The sequence below is a fragment of the Hyla sarda genome, chromosome 4, assembly GCF_029499605.1.
Source record: "Hyla sarda isolate aHylSar1 chromosome 4, aHylSar1.hap1, whole genome shotgun sequence".
In the NCBI taxonomy this organism is placed as follows: Eukaryota; Metazoa; Chordata; class Amphibia; order Anura; family Hylidae; genus Hyla; species Hyla sarda.
Genome location: NC_079192.1, coordinates 378,924,108 through 378,933,412, shown reverse-complemented (window position 1 = coordinate 378,933,412; position 9,305 = coordinate 378,924,108).

Genomic DNA, 9,305 nt, shown 5'->3' with positions numbered 1-9,305 from the left:
GATTTCTTAAGAACTTGTGTTTTTTTTTTTTTTTTTTTTTTTTCTTTATCCTTTGGGGATCTGAAGTTATTACTAAAATTCATTGAGGTAACAATGCCATAAGGTCCCTGACTGCAGGCAGGTCAATGTCTAGAATGTGTCTACCTCTAATGCCAGGGGCCCGGAGCCTTCAGTGTAGGGCCACATGGGAGGCACCTCCATCCCGGGAGCAGTTGGGAATAGCGAGGGTTAAAAAAAAGTATATGCTTATATATTTATAATAGTGATAGGGGGTTGGATGTGATTGGTCCCTTACCCTGTATCTAGGCAGATGTTTTCTCCTGGCCAGATGTTCAGCTGGTCCTGGATTGGGCACTGGACAACAGCAGGAACCTCTGTTATAAATACAGGTGTCCAGGATCTATTCCAGTCAGAAGTCGGCGTGTCAAGAGTAAAGAACCCGTCCGCGGCCTGTGAAGATGGATTCGGCTGAGGTCATTCCCTCCGGTTCCGGTGCTGCCACTCCGGCAGCAGCCGCTGTAAAAGAGCTATAGGAGCGGCTGCTGAGGAGAGCAGAGGCAGCCGGTGGCGAAGATTGGCTCCAGAAATGTTTGAGCCTGTCGCTTACCGGGGGCGGCAGCAGTGCGGCACTCCTGGGAGCGGTGGAAGCGGAAGTAGCGCTGGCTCCGGCAGATGTTGGCGACGAGGGGATCGGGCATGACGCGATGACAGCGCCGGAGGCCTGTTCCGGCAGCCCCGGTGGGGGAGCGCCGGTTGCAGAGGCAAGCAAACGGCAGAAAAGGCGCTTTGCCCCAACGGGGGCTGGTGCCGGGAGTTCAGTATGGAAGACGGCATCAGCTAGATGGACGGGGGTCCCCATAATTTAGGGTCCCAGCGGCACCCGGTGGTTGCAACATGTCCTCCGGCAGCTCCATCAGCTCCCCCCCCCCCCCCCCCCCCCCCCGGAATGCTAGTTCAGGGTCTTCAGCCTTGCGGAGGTCTACCACCCCTTTGGGGGCAAGCAGGGAGTTAGTAGCATTTTCCACACCTGCGCATCCCGGGCCTGTACCTCCAGTAGTCCCAGTGGGTGATGCCTCCTCTGAGCCGGCCATGGGTGAGTGTAGTAATTCTGTTCCCAATTCTCAGGTTGGGAATGAGTTTTTAAATGTATTGCCAGGTAGTCAATTGCTGTCTGGGGTGGTGGCATTCTTTAATATGCTGGCTGCCATTCCGGCTAGCAATACCGGGGCACATAGGGTTAATGCTGGGCAGTCCTGTGCTGCAGCATGGGTTAATCCACCCACATCTAGTGGGGGGATTCTAATGTGAGGACCAATGTTACACCTCATATGTCTAATTCAGCTGTGGTTGGTGTTGTTAACACTGTGGTTCCTACTACTAATCAGAGTTCTGTGGCTACTAATTCTAATGTGATTTCTACGATTACTAACCCTTCTGTTTCTGAGCAGGACAGTACATCAGTCACGCCCGCTATCTCTAACATTCCTGTGATGTCCCAGTCTGTCCCCGAAGTCTGTAAGAGGCTATCACTTGTGAAGTATCACCTTTAGGTTACCATTTAGCCATGTCTGTTAAAGAGAACTTGGAAAGGTGAATTTGTTTTCGTTGCTCCAATCTTTCAAAGAGCCGGTTAAGGATAAAGTGGAGAGAGGAGGCTAAAAGGAAGGTGGCAGCAATGAACTTTTAATAATTGGTTGCAAGCATTTTGCATTTTTTTTCAGCAGTCATGGGCGAGAAATTTCCGCATAGATGTGCTTTGCTTTTCCAACACCTGGATATTTTAGAAGCATATTGTAATTTTGGTGGTTCGGCCTGGCACATCTATGATGAAATGTTTAGACAGAAGTTGTCAGTGCACCCGTCTGTTAAATGGGGACAAAAGGATGTTGGTTTATGGATTAATCTAATGATTCCACAGAGAAATAGACAGGTGCCGGACAGCACGCCTCCTTCCTTTCGGCAGGGAGTGTTTTGCTTACAACGAATCCCAATGCAAATGGCAGTCCAACTGCAAATAAAAGCATGAGTGCTCCCATTGTGGGGGTACCCATTCACTGTAGATGTTTCAAGAAGAATTCATTGTCCTCCCAGCAGCAGCCCTCAGTCAGAGATTCAATTTCAAAAAGCCTGGACGCCAGTGAGGGTTCAAAACATGCGTCCTTGGCTAGATCTCTACCCATACAGAGCGAAAGCTGAATAATTATTGAATGGTTTTACTTTGGGTTTCGAAGTGCCGGAGTTCGCTGGTCAGGGCTGCTGCTGGGTGGATAATTTAAGTTCAGTTAATTTTAATTCTTCAGTGGTTCAGGAGAAAATCGACAGGGAGATTAGGGAAGGTAGAGTGGAGGGGCCACTTTTGTCCCCGCCTTTTCCAAATTTTAGGTTATCCCCTTTGGGCCTGGTCCCTAAGAAGGAACCCAATTATTTTAGACTAATTCATCATCTTTCTTATCCTATTCATGGTTCCCTTAATGACTTGGTTGATCCTGGGGCTAGTTCGGTTAAATATGTGTCTTTTGACTCCATTAGTTTTGTTGTGCCAATTTGGGCGGGGTACTTTGCTCGCCAAGGCTGACATTAAGTCAGCTTTTCAGCTCCTGCCGGTTTGTCCTAAGGGGTTTAATTCTTTGGGTTTTCAGTTTAATGGTTATTTTTACTTTGATAAAGCGCTGCCTATGGGCTTTTCTTCGTGTTTTTTTACTTTGAAAGTTTTTCTACATTTTTGGAATGGGTGGTTAGTTCCTCCTTCCAGGGAGAGGGGCTTTTGCATTACTTGGACAGTTTTTTGGTAGGCAGGGCACTAATGAGTGTTTTAGATATTTTTTCTTGTTTTGTGCGCATTTCCCAGTATTTTGGTATACCTCTGGCAGAAGAGAAAACTGTTCATCTGTGTACTAGGTTAGAATTTTTAGGTATTGTAATTGACACGGTTGATATGATTTTTTTTGTTTACCAGTTGAGAAAATTCAAAGAATGTTACAATTAACGTTATGTTGTGTAAGAAGACAACGCTTAGGGCCCTACAGAGTCTACTCGGCTTATTGGTGTTTGCTTCGAAAGTGGTACCTATGGGCAGGGTTTTTTGTAGAAGGCTGTTTTTAGCTACCAGGGGTCTTAAATCACCCAGAGCACATATTCGCTTGTCTAAGAGTCTGAGAAAGGACTTATTGTTGTGGGCGGAATTTTTACAAGTTTTTAATGGTGCTTCTGTCTGGCAACATGAGTTTGTTGAACTGGGAGCTCTTGGGGTTTTTACCGATGCAGCCGGCTCATTGGGCTTTGGGGCATTTTTCTCTGGTCATTGGTGTGCGGAGCCTTGGCATGATTCTTGGGTTAGGGCAGGTTTGGTTTGTAAAAGTGGAGTTATTTCCTGTTTTTAGTATCTCAGGTTATTTGGGGTCAACATTTTAAGGAGCGTAGGATTATAGTTCATTCTGATAACAAAGGTGTAGTCTTCGCAGTTAACTGTTTGTCTTCGGCTTCTGACCCAGTTATTAAAGTACTTAGACACTTGGTTTTGATCTGTTTAAAATTGAACATATGGTTGAAGGCTAAGTATGTTAAGGGAGTGTCCAACGTGATAGCTGATGCCTTGTCTCGCTCTGTTTTCCAGGTTCCGGGAGTTGGTTCCGGATGCAGATACAGAAGGGGTAGCTTGTCCGGACCATCTTTGGGACTTGGTTTGGGACTAGCCGATCATTACCTTCGTCAATCGATTGCTCCTAAGACATGGTCTGACTATAATCGGTCTTGGAATTTTTGGTTGCAGTTTTGTGTCAACCATGGTCATGATTATTTGACTTTGGATGGGGATTTAGCTATGGTTTTGTGTCAAGCTTGTTATCTAGGGATGTGTCATAGTTGCTTACTTAAGCAGTTGTCAGGTATATCCTTTTTTCAGAAGTGTTTTGGGGTTTGACCTGGGAAAAGACAAAACAGGCCTAACACGTTTTGAAGGGTCTGAAATTTGCTAAGTATAGGAAGGATGTTCATCGCCCTATTAACTACTGCCTGTTGGAGCAGCTGTGTGCTGCTTGTTTTCAGGTTTGTTTTTCCAATTATGAAGCTCATTTGTTTTCTACGGCTTTTGTTGTTGCATTTTTTGGGGGCTTTTAGTATTAGTGAATTGGTGGCTCCCAACTGAGCTAGCTTGTCCCCGTTATTGTGTGCCGATGTTTTGTTGTAGGAGTGTCATGTCTCTATGTTTCTCGTTCAAAAACCTGACAGTTTTGGTAAAGGTTGTTTCATACAATTGAACAAGGTTGAGGGTATCGCCTTTTGTCCATGGAGAACCATTTCTAATTTTCTTTGCGCCCCTTGGGATTTGAGTTTTCTCGTTCATTTGGATGGTTCTCTATTGACAGTCAATTTAATGGTGGTTTAAAGAAATGTTTTTGTTCGTTGGGTTTGGGCAATTTTCACTTCAGTTCTCATTCATCTAGAATAGGGGCAGCTACTGAGGCCTCTTTATGGGGTTTAGATCCACAGGCTATTAAAGCTATTGGTAGGTGGTCTTCTGACAGATATCAGTTATGTTCGCCTTAATTTTAGGTTCATCTGCAAAGGTGATCTGGATTTTAGGCCATTCCTTTATCTGTTGGGCGGCCAATAGAGCAGCTTCGTGGGTGTATACTCTGAACTTGGGTTTTCCTCCTGAAAGTTTCAACATCTTCTGGTGCAGAGTAAGTGGTTTACAGCTCTGCCATATATGGGACATTATTCTCCAGCGCTCGGCTAGTTGGCCTTACTCTGATATCATAGTAATACATGCGGGGGGGGGGGGTGTAAGTAATGATATAGGTAAAGTGAACACAGCAGTGCTGTTTTCTGAATTGAAGGCGCTGTTCCTGGAACTCCAGTTGGTTTGGCCTTCTTGCACGCTGTGCTTTTTAGAAATGGCTCCTTGGACGCCCAATGTAAACGAGGAACATAGTTTCTTGGAGCGCATTCGAAAGAGGGTCAACAGAGGCATGGCCCGTTTTATGGTTCGGGTAGGTGGGGTTTCTTATAGACACGTGGATCTTGAAGGTTTCATCCTTGGTCTGTATCGTGATGTCACACATCTGTCTGATGTGGGGAATGACATTTTTAATGCGGGTCTACAGACCCTAATTGAAAAGGCCGCGGTTTTGGTGGAACATGGATAGGAGGCTATCCATGTTTGGGTGTTGCCCAGCTAGGCTGGGCAGACAGGTGGTAAGAATTACATTGTTGGTATTCTGGCTTTAATATTAGTACCGTTTATTATTCTGTTATGTTATTGGTTTCCTTAATAATTGAGGACCGCAGCCTGATTTATCCAAAATGGTGTGTTTGTCTTTATTCCTTAGTATTAACACTCGAGTTTAATTATATGTTCATTGGCTCCTGGGGTATGGAGGTTAGCCCTCCCATGCCAGGGGCCCAGAGCCTTAAGTGTAGGGCCACATGGGAGGTGGGAGCGGTTGGGAATAGCAAGGGTTAAAAAAATTGTATATGCTTATATATTTATAATAGTGATAGGGGGTTGGATGTGATTGGTCCCTTACCTTGTATCTAGGCAGATGGTTTCTCCTGGCCAGATGTTCAGCTGGTCCTGGATTGGGCGCTGGACAACAGCGGGAACCTCTTATTTATAAATACAGGTGTCTGGGATCTATGCCAGTCAGAAGTCGGTGTCAAGAGTGAAGAACCTTCGCCCCACCCCTGTTTTTATTTGTTTCCATTGTCGCGGTCCAATTTTGTTAAGTAGGGTGTCACCCAGCTAGGCTGGGCGGACAGGTGGTAAGAATCACATTGTACTAATAAATATTAAAACCAGAATACCAACAGTTTAATCTGTTATGTTATTGGTTTCCTTAATAAATGAGGACCGCGGCCTGATTTATCCAAAATGGTGGTTGTGTCTTTATTCCTTTTAGTATTAACATTCAAGTTTAATTATATGTTCATTGGCTCCGGGGGTATGGAGGTTAGCCCTCCCATGTTAGAGATCCTAAATGGGCAATGACTCACTGGACCAATGACAACTGTAGACCACCTTGTGCTGTATAAAACTCAGTTTGGACCTCCACCTGGAATTCAGGGGTAATTGATTGATATGCAAGTCTTAATACATTTAGTATATTCAATGAAGTGCACTTCTCAATAAGGGGCAATAGCCTTGTAGGGACCAATCTCCTTACACTTGCAGACAGGGATGCAGAAGAGTGCTCTATAGGTGGCGTAGTAGTAACAAATATAAAAGCAGTAAATGTTTATCAAATCCTGTGCTACTTCAAGGGCACTTCTGCAGAGTATACATTTCAGGGAAAATGGTCTGACTGCTTAAATGGGCTAGGCAGTCAGCCAATGGGACAGGTCAGGCTGTATATATCAGCATCACTTTGCTGTGCAGCTTGACATTTTATAGTGCATAGGGTCTCACAGTGCTTGAAGAGCCAAATCACTGGAAAGATCTTTGGGTTAAACACTGCACAACCATTTTATATACTTCCACCCCATTCTGGACTATTTTCTATATGTGATCTTGGTAAGACAGAGTTTTTGATCTCGCTAGACTATATTTTAGGAGGAAGAACTTGAAACAAGTGTCCTGTGTGGGAAATATACTTATAACCCTTAGTTTGGCGAGTAGGAGTTCTATCAATATGTCTAAGCAATTATTTAATGCGTTGATAGTCTTCATTCTTCTCCAGGTCGAATGAAGTCTTGCAATATCCTAAAACTACAATCACAATATGGAGAGAATTTTTTATATTTAAAATTATATGCCAAGCTAAATGGTACAATTCCATCCAAATCTGTCTTAAATGGAATACCATTTTTGTGTGTCTTACCAGGTCTATTTAGGAACCTTGCTTCAGCTCTTAGGAAAGCTGGTCCATAGCATCGTCATGGGTAGCCATAGTCTGTATCGTGTGATCAATCCGGCTTGCCGGGATCTACAATATCATGGCTTCCAGCTTGTGGACCTCTTTCAGTGGCAGACCTTTGTCTAAGTCTTTCCTCTAGTTATGTCTTTGTTTCTGTGTTTTCCACAGTGTCTAACATCTGGTTTACCAGACTCTTTAAGACACACCCTCCTAAATTGGAATTCCCCAATTAATGTAGGTTGGTTGTGTACATATGGTAATGATTATCACATCACTATAATACCCAGAATGCATTGAGCATATCACCAATAATGCCTTTCCTGTTGATGTAATGTCAACTACCCATATGCTAGGGGGTGCTATTGCATGAACAATTGGCATTACCATTAAGGGTTAACTGTCCAATGTTGGTTTCAAACCCACATTCCACACTTATGTATATGTCAAAAAATATTCCCTGAATTATTTTTAGGGGTTCATAAGTAACTAAAACCTGGAATCTTATAGACATCATGGGGCCCATCTAGACATCCAAATGTATTGGAGACATAAAAATACCATGGAGGTAGCTTTCACAGATGTGTAAATCTCTGTCTGGTCAAATGGGTAATTGTTAGTTGCAATGCACTGCTTAGAACAAGGTCACATTTCACATCTGGAATGCTCACAGATGCTAATGACTGCAACGCTCTTCAGTAAAACTAAGGCATTGGCCGACATTTATCATTGTCTTTAGACAGTTTTCTTGTGTCTACAAAAGGCACAAAAAGGAGCAAGCGGGGTTTATTTGTGCCTTTTCAGTTTACACATTTCTGCTGATTTTGAGTTTCAATCCACTCTTTAAGAAAAAACACATGATATGGAAGGGTTTTATGAGCTGCGCCTTTTTGTGAAAAGGCGCAAAGTCATTGAAGTCTCAAACTACACCAGCCCAGACTAAGCTTAGTTTTTTGGAGTATGTGAAGAGAAATTTCAGAATTTTTACCTGCCCAAAATGTATCAAATGCTCTGACAATGTAAAATTTGGTGCTCCTGAACATTACCAGCACACACAAAAAAGGTGTAGAAAAATGCTTCACTTACACCTACAATGATATATACTGGCCATTGTCTATACTGTATGCACAATATGGCGGATGTATAAAAGATGTCCGATATACTATTAAATATGGTGAATAATTTTTGGGCCTACAATAAGTATGACAATTGCAAAGTAATATTTTCCAGATCCATTATATTGTGTGTGTGTGTGTATATTTTGTTACTAGGCAGAAGTCAACACTGCTCACCCGCTCGCCGACACAGGACAATAGTAAGAACAAAAGGCAATGTCCAGCGTGGTAGTTCAAGCAATGCTCAACGTTTTATTAAGCAATTAGCCAACCTGGGGAACAGGTGATACGTTTCGGCCACAGTGCGCAGCCTTAGTCTTACAAAATACAGACATGGGTAGATGTCATTTATAGGGGAAGAGGTGGGGTTTCCATCCGGGACTAACCCCAGGAGATTAACCCCCTCTCTTCCTAACAACCAAGATAACAATTAAAAAAACGCAGGGAAGGAATATCCTGCAGTGTGAATAAGTCCTACAAAAACCATACATTTATTAAAATCTCAGATGAAAACATTTTCTTATGTTATCTTCATAACTTGCAATGTCGATCTAGATCATAAGTTCTTTTCTTCTTCACTTTTCCCTTGTCTTTCCTAAACAGTACATAAGCATCTGAAAGACAAAAAGAGCCATATCTATTATACGTACATATAACCTGGTATTCATATAGATATTCCGAAATGTCGACTGATGCATCTCCGGGAAAATCTCTAGAGAGACTCCACTATTGGCAAAAGTAGAAGATCATTATGCCCATATGCATTGTATGAAGTAAAGGAAGGGAAAAAGCTGAAAAATAGATATAATTAATGGAACACATGGACTTGCAAAATTTATCTCTAACAGACAAAAAATATATACATATTTTCTCTATTATATATATATATATATATATATATAACACTAATACTTAAATCAGATTATTATACAATGTATGTGACAATACCATGCTCACAATCAGGAGTTAAATTCATATTATATAGGTATTTCAAATAATAACAATGTTAAATTATGTGGACAAAGATATATATGCACATAAATAAACAAAAACTATCTCCTCATGTTCAGACAGATAAATAACCTTACCCATCCACTAGAAACATCCCTGTGCGGGATCATAATATCAATGAAACATTCCGTAATAAAAAATATATACATAAAACAAATCATATAACTGTTAAATATATATATATCAAAAAAAAATTTTTTTTATAATTGTAAAAAATATATATAAATAACATTATATTAATATTCGGAAGTATGAATACCACCGCAACTCGCGCAGGAACACTAATAGTGGAGAATGACATCCTGTCCCTGATTCATTCCTTTTAGAT